The sequence below is a fragment of the Palaemon carinicauda genome, chromosome 12 (genome assembly GCF_036898095.1).
Source record: "Palaemon carinicauda isolate YSFRI2023 chromosome 12, ASM3689809v2, whole genome shotgun sequence".
NCBI lineage: Eukaryota > Metazoa > Arthropoda > Malacostraca > Decapoda > Palaemonidae > Palaemon > Palaemon carinicauda.
This window is the reverse complement of record NC_090736.1, coordinates 72,368,288-72,375,470: the sequence shown is the minus strand read 5'-3', so window position 1 is coordinate 72,375,470 and position 7,183 is coordinate 72,368,288.

Genomic DNA, 7,183 nt, shown 5'->3' with positions numbered 1-7,183 from the left:
ATATATATATATATATATATATATATATATATATATATATATATATATATATATATATATATATATATATATATATATATATATATATATATATATATATATATATATATATAAACGAAACCGTGGTACGTGTACGTACCAGGAATTCGTGTTTGTGCAATAAAAAAATGAGTATTATGTTAATATATGTTTCTGACAAAGGTAACAATTATTCTTTAACAAGTTACCGAATCATATGTAAGTCAGTAGTTTTTTTTTTGGGTACCATATAATCATTTGCTAGCAATGTACCATATATATGATCTTATTTTATCATGCATTTTTTTTTTGCTTTGGTAATATCTTTTTCATATGCATTATTGTTATTATTTTTTAATGTGCCTATTTGGACATTCGTCCTCATTTGATTATGGCTAAATTTAAACAAAGAATAATACATATGTCCAGTCACACCTAGTAACCATGTTTTGGCTTGTTGTTAAATTTTTGTGAAAAAATTGATATAGCTGGCCGAGCTTATGTAATAGTTAAAATAGATAATATTACGTGTTTAAAACACATGACGTAATATGTCATTTTGGATGAAGGTGCTAGCCGTGGGACTTGCTGTAGTCATTCAAATCATAAACAGGACGTACAATGCAGCCTCAACAATGTGACATTTTTCTTAACTGTCAACACCATGCATCAGCGTGTGAAAGTTTGTGACGTCACTGGATGCAGGTGTCTTCCGAGATTGTGACGAAATTTATATAAACTAAGCATATGATATCTGTAATATCGATAAGTTAGTCAGTTCATATCTATACTTCACTAGAATTGGTCATCTGACCAACCCAGCTCCCTCCAGTGATGGAGATGTTTAACTCTGTTGTTTTTAACTAATAAATACTTTTAAAGCAAATAAGATGTACTTCCTTACCCATCTATACACATCTTAATTAACACATACTCAATGTGTGCTTATAAAAGTAGCACACTAATATATATATATATATATATATATATATATATATATATATATATATATATATATATATATATATATATATATATATATATATATATATATATATATATATATATATATATATATATATATATATATATATATATATATATATATATATATATATATATATATGGGCTCAAGCCATGTCGTCCTGACAGAAGTTCCTATAAGTAGCTTCGTAAGGGATATATGTACTTCAAGGATATTCCCAGAGAATTTTACCTTTAGGTATCCAGAATTCTAACTCCTGGCGCAAATATCCTTAAATTTCTCACAAGGATATCGCATAATATCAGAGGAAGTATTCTTGACACGCCACATAGCAATCTGCACACCTAATAGCGTTTAAGCTTCGAGGGGGAAGGGGCAGAATAGAAGGGGAGCCGTATAAAGATTATCCTATTTCTCATACTACTATTAGTATCACAACAGCGCCATCTCCAAGAAAGCGAACATTTTTTATTTTGTAGCGAATTCGCATGTTGGTGTTCCTTGTTGATCTGACATTTTCGATCGATTTTCAAGGATTATTGTTATGCATTCTCCAGCTTCTTTCGCCTCTGGTAAGTTGAGTATTGAATCTTTACAATATATGTTTTTTAGTTCCTGTCTTACAGTGAAATTAAAGTAATTTATTGTGATAGGGAGCTAGGCCTGTTACCAGAGGCGCCATGGGCGCTGTTGTTTATTGGGCATGTGTTATTTAGTTAATAGAACGACATTCCCGGTTTTAAAATGGCATTAATAAAATATTTATGAAGCTATTTAGGGGTTTTATATTTGTAAATATAACCTAGGCCACATATACTTTCGACATTTCCCTGGTTACCCTCATGTATTGGTTATCAATTCATTGGAGACTGATATCTACTAGAGTTATTATATAACCGATACTTGTCTCTATTAGAGATTTAAGGGTATTCTCTCTTCCCTCTGAGTGTAGCCTTAGGCTTCATCCCTAATGGGTCGGCCTTGAATTTTTTATTCAGGCATGACTAGCCTAGGGTTTTTTGTCTCGTCCCTTAACAGCAGATGGCAAGTTTTGGAATTCGATCAGGAACTCAAAGTATCTAGTGTTTTGTGTCGGCAGTCATCCAGCAGGGTGAATAGTCATTCCCCTGCCGGCTAGGCTGCCGGCATAGGAGGCTAGCCCTCCCTAGGCTACACCTGAATTGGTTGTATGATGCTGCCATCTTCTCCCTGTGGCCTAGTAAACTAGTCCTATGCTCACAGACCCTAGGCTGAAGTGTAGTATCTTCTGAGGCCTAGGATGGCGTGGCACTGGAACTCTGTTTCTCCCTTGTTGAGAGGAGGTGGCACTGCTGCCGTCCCTTTAACTGTATTGCCACACCCTAGGCTTGAGAATAGAAGATTTTCCTGCCGCCTAGGATGGTGCTGATACTGAAACAGTTTCTTCAAGGTGTTTAGTGCTGGCAACATTACCGGCTCCTACCACACCTTATAATAGGACCCTTTTTCCTCCCCACTCTGTTCTTTTATGATACCGGTGTCGTGCAACCTTACCGTTGCCGGTGGTTCGACGGTGCCGGCCAGACTCCCTCTCTACTGCCGTTGTCTGGCTGCCTGCGGCTCTGGCAGCTGTATTCAGCCATGACAACTGCCGGCGTCCATGTTGGATGCCGGCGATTATGTGTCTTTCAACTGTCGGCGGCTATGACGGGTGATGGCGGCAATGCATACTGCTTGTAGCTATACCATTTGTCGGCAGTCATAACGGCTGTCGTCGGATGGCGGCTGCCGATAGTCATGATGGCTGTGAATGGGAAGTCCCTTCTGTCTCTAAGGTTCTTCAGTTCACCCTTGGACTGCTAGCCACAAGTTCTATTATCGGAGTACCGCCGGCCAGGCTGGCACATATAGGTACTGACTCCACCGGCAGCATGCCGACTGTACTAGTACTGCAGGAGGCTAGCCTGCTGGCAGTGTGTCGGTGGGACCTTGCCGGCAATTGTACTGTGGCTGGATGGAAGCCTGAATGTTTCATTCTCCCCCTCCATTTGAACCTTATTTCTGGAGAAAGGCAGTAAAATTATACTTTATATCCTTAATTATTGTATTATTACACAGTAATATGTAGCCTTCACTCCATGCTATCTCTCTCTCTTTTAGCTATCATACTGGCTGTGACGGCAAGAACTAGCTATGTCGGCGACATGCCGGCTGATCTACACTATATGTTTATACAGGTGATCAGTATATTTGTAGTATAGGATATACTGCAGATAGAAAAACTGTTGTATATATTATGCTAGTAGTTATTTCCAATATATCTTGGGTATCCCTACCCAGGTATTTGTTGAGCCCAATCCTATATTGAAAGAATATAACATTTTTCAATATTCTGATTAGAAATCAGTTTTTAGATTATCTTACAATATTTAATATTTCAAGGGCTGTGGTGTTACACTCCTAATCCTTAAAAGGTAAAACCCTTATCTTGAGTCTCCTTGCTCAGGAAACTCTATGATATAATTTGATAAGAGAGGTCATAGCAAATAGGTTGGGTGGAATACACAAATATATGTCTTTTATTTTTCTTAGTCCAGTTGGTGTCATGCCAGCTGGACCGTGCCATCAGATGCTTGCCACATAGGCAGCACGTTGGCTGAACTGCATTATATATAATTATACAGTAGCCAGTAATTTGCAACATAGCATATGCTGCAAATAGAAAACTATAGAATGAATATACAGTAGTTATTTCTAACCTATCTTAGGTACCCTTGGTGAGCTTCTGCTGGTGCCACTCCTATATTGAAAGAATAGTATTTCTTCAATATTCTTGTTGAGGAATCAGTCATCCTTACCCCCACAGTGTTAAGAATAAAAACGGACAGTGACTTATACACTTTTCTACCTCTAGGGGTTAGAACCGGTTTAGTTGGAGTTACCTTGGTAGAGGAATCTCCTCATAGTTCATACTGAGGGGAGGTAACAGCAGTTGCTTGCAGGTGATACATGAGTATGTGTCTCCTACTATCGTTTTATAGCTTACTATCCTAAGCTATTTTGTAAAAAGATGACTTTTGCATATTGATTATCAGTGAGATAATCAATTATATACTCATTCTGTTCTCCTTTCTTCACAGGGGGAACACCAGATGACTTGTGCTGCAGTCTTCTGCAAGATCAAGAGTAAGTGTTTTTACGGTCATAATACTTGCAGGTTGCATGAACCCTGCAATATTATTTCCGAATCCCTACATTATTGGAACCTGCAGGTTTGCAATGTATGTCAGACCTTAATGTCCGAGAATCCCAAATCTATAGAGACTAGGGATACAGCTTGGTACAAATTACGCAACTGGGTGAGAGGCTTCCAGAAAATCTCTCCGGGACCTTACCTACCTAATGATCGGATGGGTAACCTACTATTTCCGAAGGCAAGTAAGGAAATAGTGGTGCCTCAGGTACCAATTACATCTCCCAACGGCCATAAAGCCTTTGGGAAGGAGGGCAGGAAGTGCCCATGAGAAGAAGGGGAAAACACCGTGTCGGAATTGTTTCCGCCTATGCCGGCTCTAGAGCCATTGACGTCGACATCTTCATCTTCTACCCCTCTATTAGATGGAATGGACCAATTATGGGCTCAAGTGAATAATATAATAGAGAGATTTCGCAAACAACACGAAAAGTAGGAAGTAAAATGCAAGATAGAGCCTCGTAAAGCTCCATTTGTCGCTTCACCAGGGTCATAAAAACGACCCATGGATCAAGACCTTCCGACATGCTCCAAAACCAATCCCTGGAGGTTTGCGGAGCAAATGCCGATTTTAAAATGGCAAACTCCACATCTTGGAGAAGATGGGTGCTGTTTCTTTGGACAATATCCAATTTTGGTGAAGCTTTAACACTTTCCCTAATTGTTTTGTTCGACTGAAGTATGAACCAAAGTCAAGAAAAGGAACGGAATCGAAGGAGCTCATGATTCTCGACCATGATAAGGCACGGGCTATCCTGTCAAGTAGCCTGAAAAATGTGGGTTACTCGGTGTCGAATGTATTCACACTGGGTAACAGGCACCCTTCCTTTCTTGCTCCTGCTTCAATTCCATTCCCCTTTAAGGGGAAGGCATTTAAATCTGTTGCCAAGGCAGTGGAGGCAGGTAGGCCATGTCATGCACTCGAGGAGTGGAAGCCTCTGTCACTAGCCTTTCCCAGACTGGAGAAGGACTGGAAGGAAGTCCATTTAACTTCTTCAGCAGGAAGATTAGATGCAGATGTCGCCAGTCATCAGTTTAATGAAGATATCCCTAAACTATTCGAGTTTCTCTTGTATAATGAACAAGAGACAGGAGAGACTTGTAGACTCCCTATCTCTACAAAACTACATAGAGTTGTGTTCAATCCATCAAAGTACCCCAGACATGCTCATGAGCTTTGCCAAAATGCATATGGCTACCTTAGTGAAAGACCTTTACACATTTATGAAGGCTAGGAGAGCATGTAGGGAGTTTGTGTTCGCTGTCGCAACAGTTAAACATGAAACAAGGAAGCTAATATCTTACAACATCTGGGGTAAAGACCTCTTCCCAGGCGAGGTAGTTAGAAAAGTGATTAAGAATTCCACCACGAAGAACGTAGGTCTTTTGCAAAAGTGTGGCATCCTATCAAATAGAAAGTCTTCCATGGTTTTGGGTCCCCAACATAAAAGGAAGACGGGAAAGTTCAGAAATATACCTCGGGCTGTTCAACAACATCCCACAGCTGCAGCGACTATGATGCCAGAGGCAGGTGGTCAAAAATTTAATCCTACTGATCATTCGAAGCATAGAGGTGCTTCTGTTAGGAGGAAGGTTCCTTCAGGATCGTTTGACCTTCGATCCTTGGGTCCAAGGCCTAATCAAGATGGGACTACGATGGGAGGTAGAAATGTCTCCACCATCATTTCCTTAACTCCTTCTACAATCCAAAACACTCCTGGAGGAGTATACCTGAGAGCTTTAGAGCATACAGGAGGTAAGGAAACAATAATCCATCGTATTCCAGGGAAGGCTGTTTGGTGTTCACAGAAAGGACTCAAGAAATCTCAGAGTACTTCTGGACTTGTCGCCACTCAATATGTACAAATAAAACAGCAAGTTCAGAATGTTAATCCTTCTGAACATATGGTCCCTGTTTCATGAAGGGGTGTTCGTAGTCTTGTCACACCTGAAAAGTGTCCTTTGGCCACTTCCAGTCAATTACCCCATCCGCTCCTATCTAGGATTCAAGTTACAGAGGGTAACGTATATCCTAGGAAAGATACGTGTCGGACTAGACACAGTCCTAAATATGTTCATAGGATTGGGAGACTTAGTCACGCAAAAACCAAGTCTAGAAATGGTTCAGGCAACAATGTACCTGGACAAGAGGCTGGGGTGGGCTCCACCGGAAGTGGCTGGTCTATGAGCATCAAAGGAGATTAACCGGTTCCCGGAACATCGCAGATGAAAGATAAGCTTCAAGAAGTCTCGATTTTCTCCAGCTCAAAGGTTTCAATGGCTGAAAAACCATTGAAGCCTGTGGTCAAGAGACTCGGGTAATCAGTCAGATTTCCAAGACGCTAACAGGGAGGAGTTCTGAACTCTCTCCAGTTCGCAATAGTGACAGACACAGTGCTAAGAGCACAGCTGAAAGATGCGTCAAGAGTCTGGAGAAGATATGCATCAAACGCTTGAAGAGTTCTAAAAAGACTGATAAAGGACCTTCCTTAATCGCTTCTCTAACAAAGGTCAAAGCCTATAAGTCCCTAGACCATGTTGGTCCTGTCATGAGTGGCGAGGCTCTCTTCATGCAGATCAGACTTCCTTCGACTGATCTGGGACACCGAAGCGATAATGAGACGTCGCAATCGGCAGTGCTAGAAAACGTCTCATAGAGTCTAGGTGACGTTAACCATCCCTTACTTAAAGGGATGGCACCTGTCCGCAGTTCATATACAATCGATCCAGAATCGACCTCTTCATCACGAGCGTCTTCAAGAAACTACCTCGATATGTAGCCCCATACGAGGACCCTCTAATGGAGTTAACAGACATCATGTTTCTAGTATAGAAGAGATGGACTCAGGTATCCTGGTTCATCCCATGCAATCACCTGCTGAAGGTCCTCAACATGCTGAGATCCTTCAAAGAGGGAGTAGCTCTATTGGCTCCCAAGTAGCCCAAGA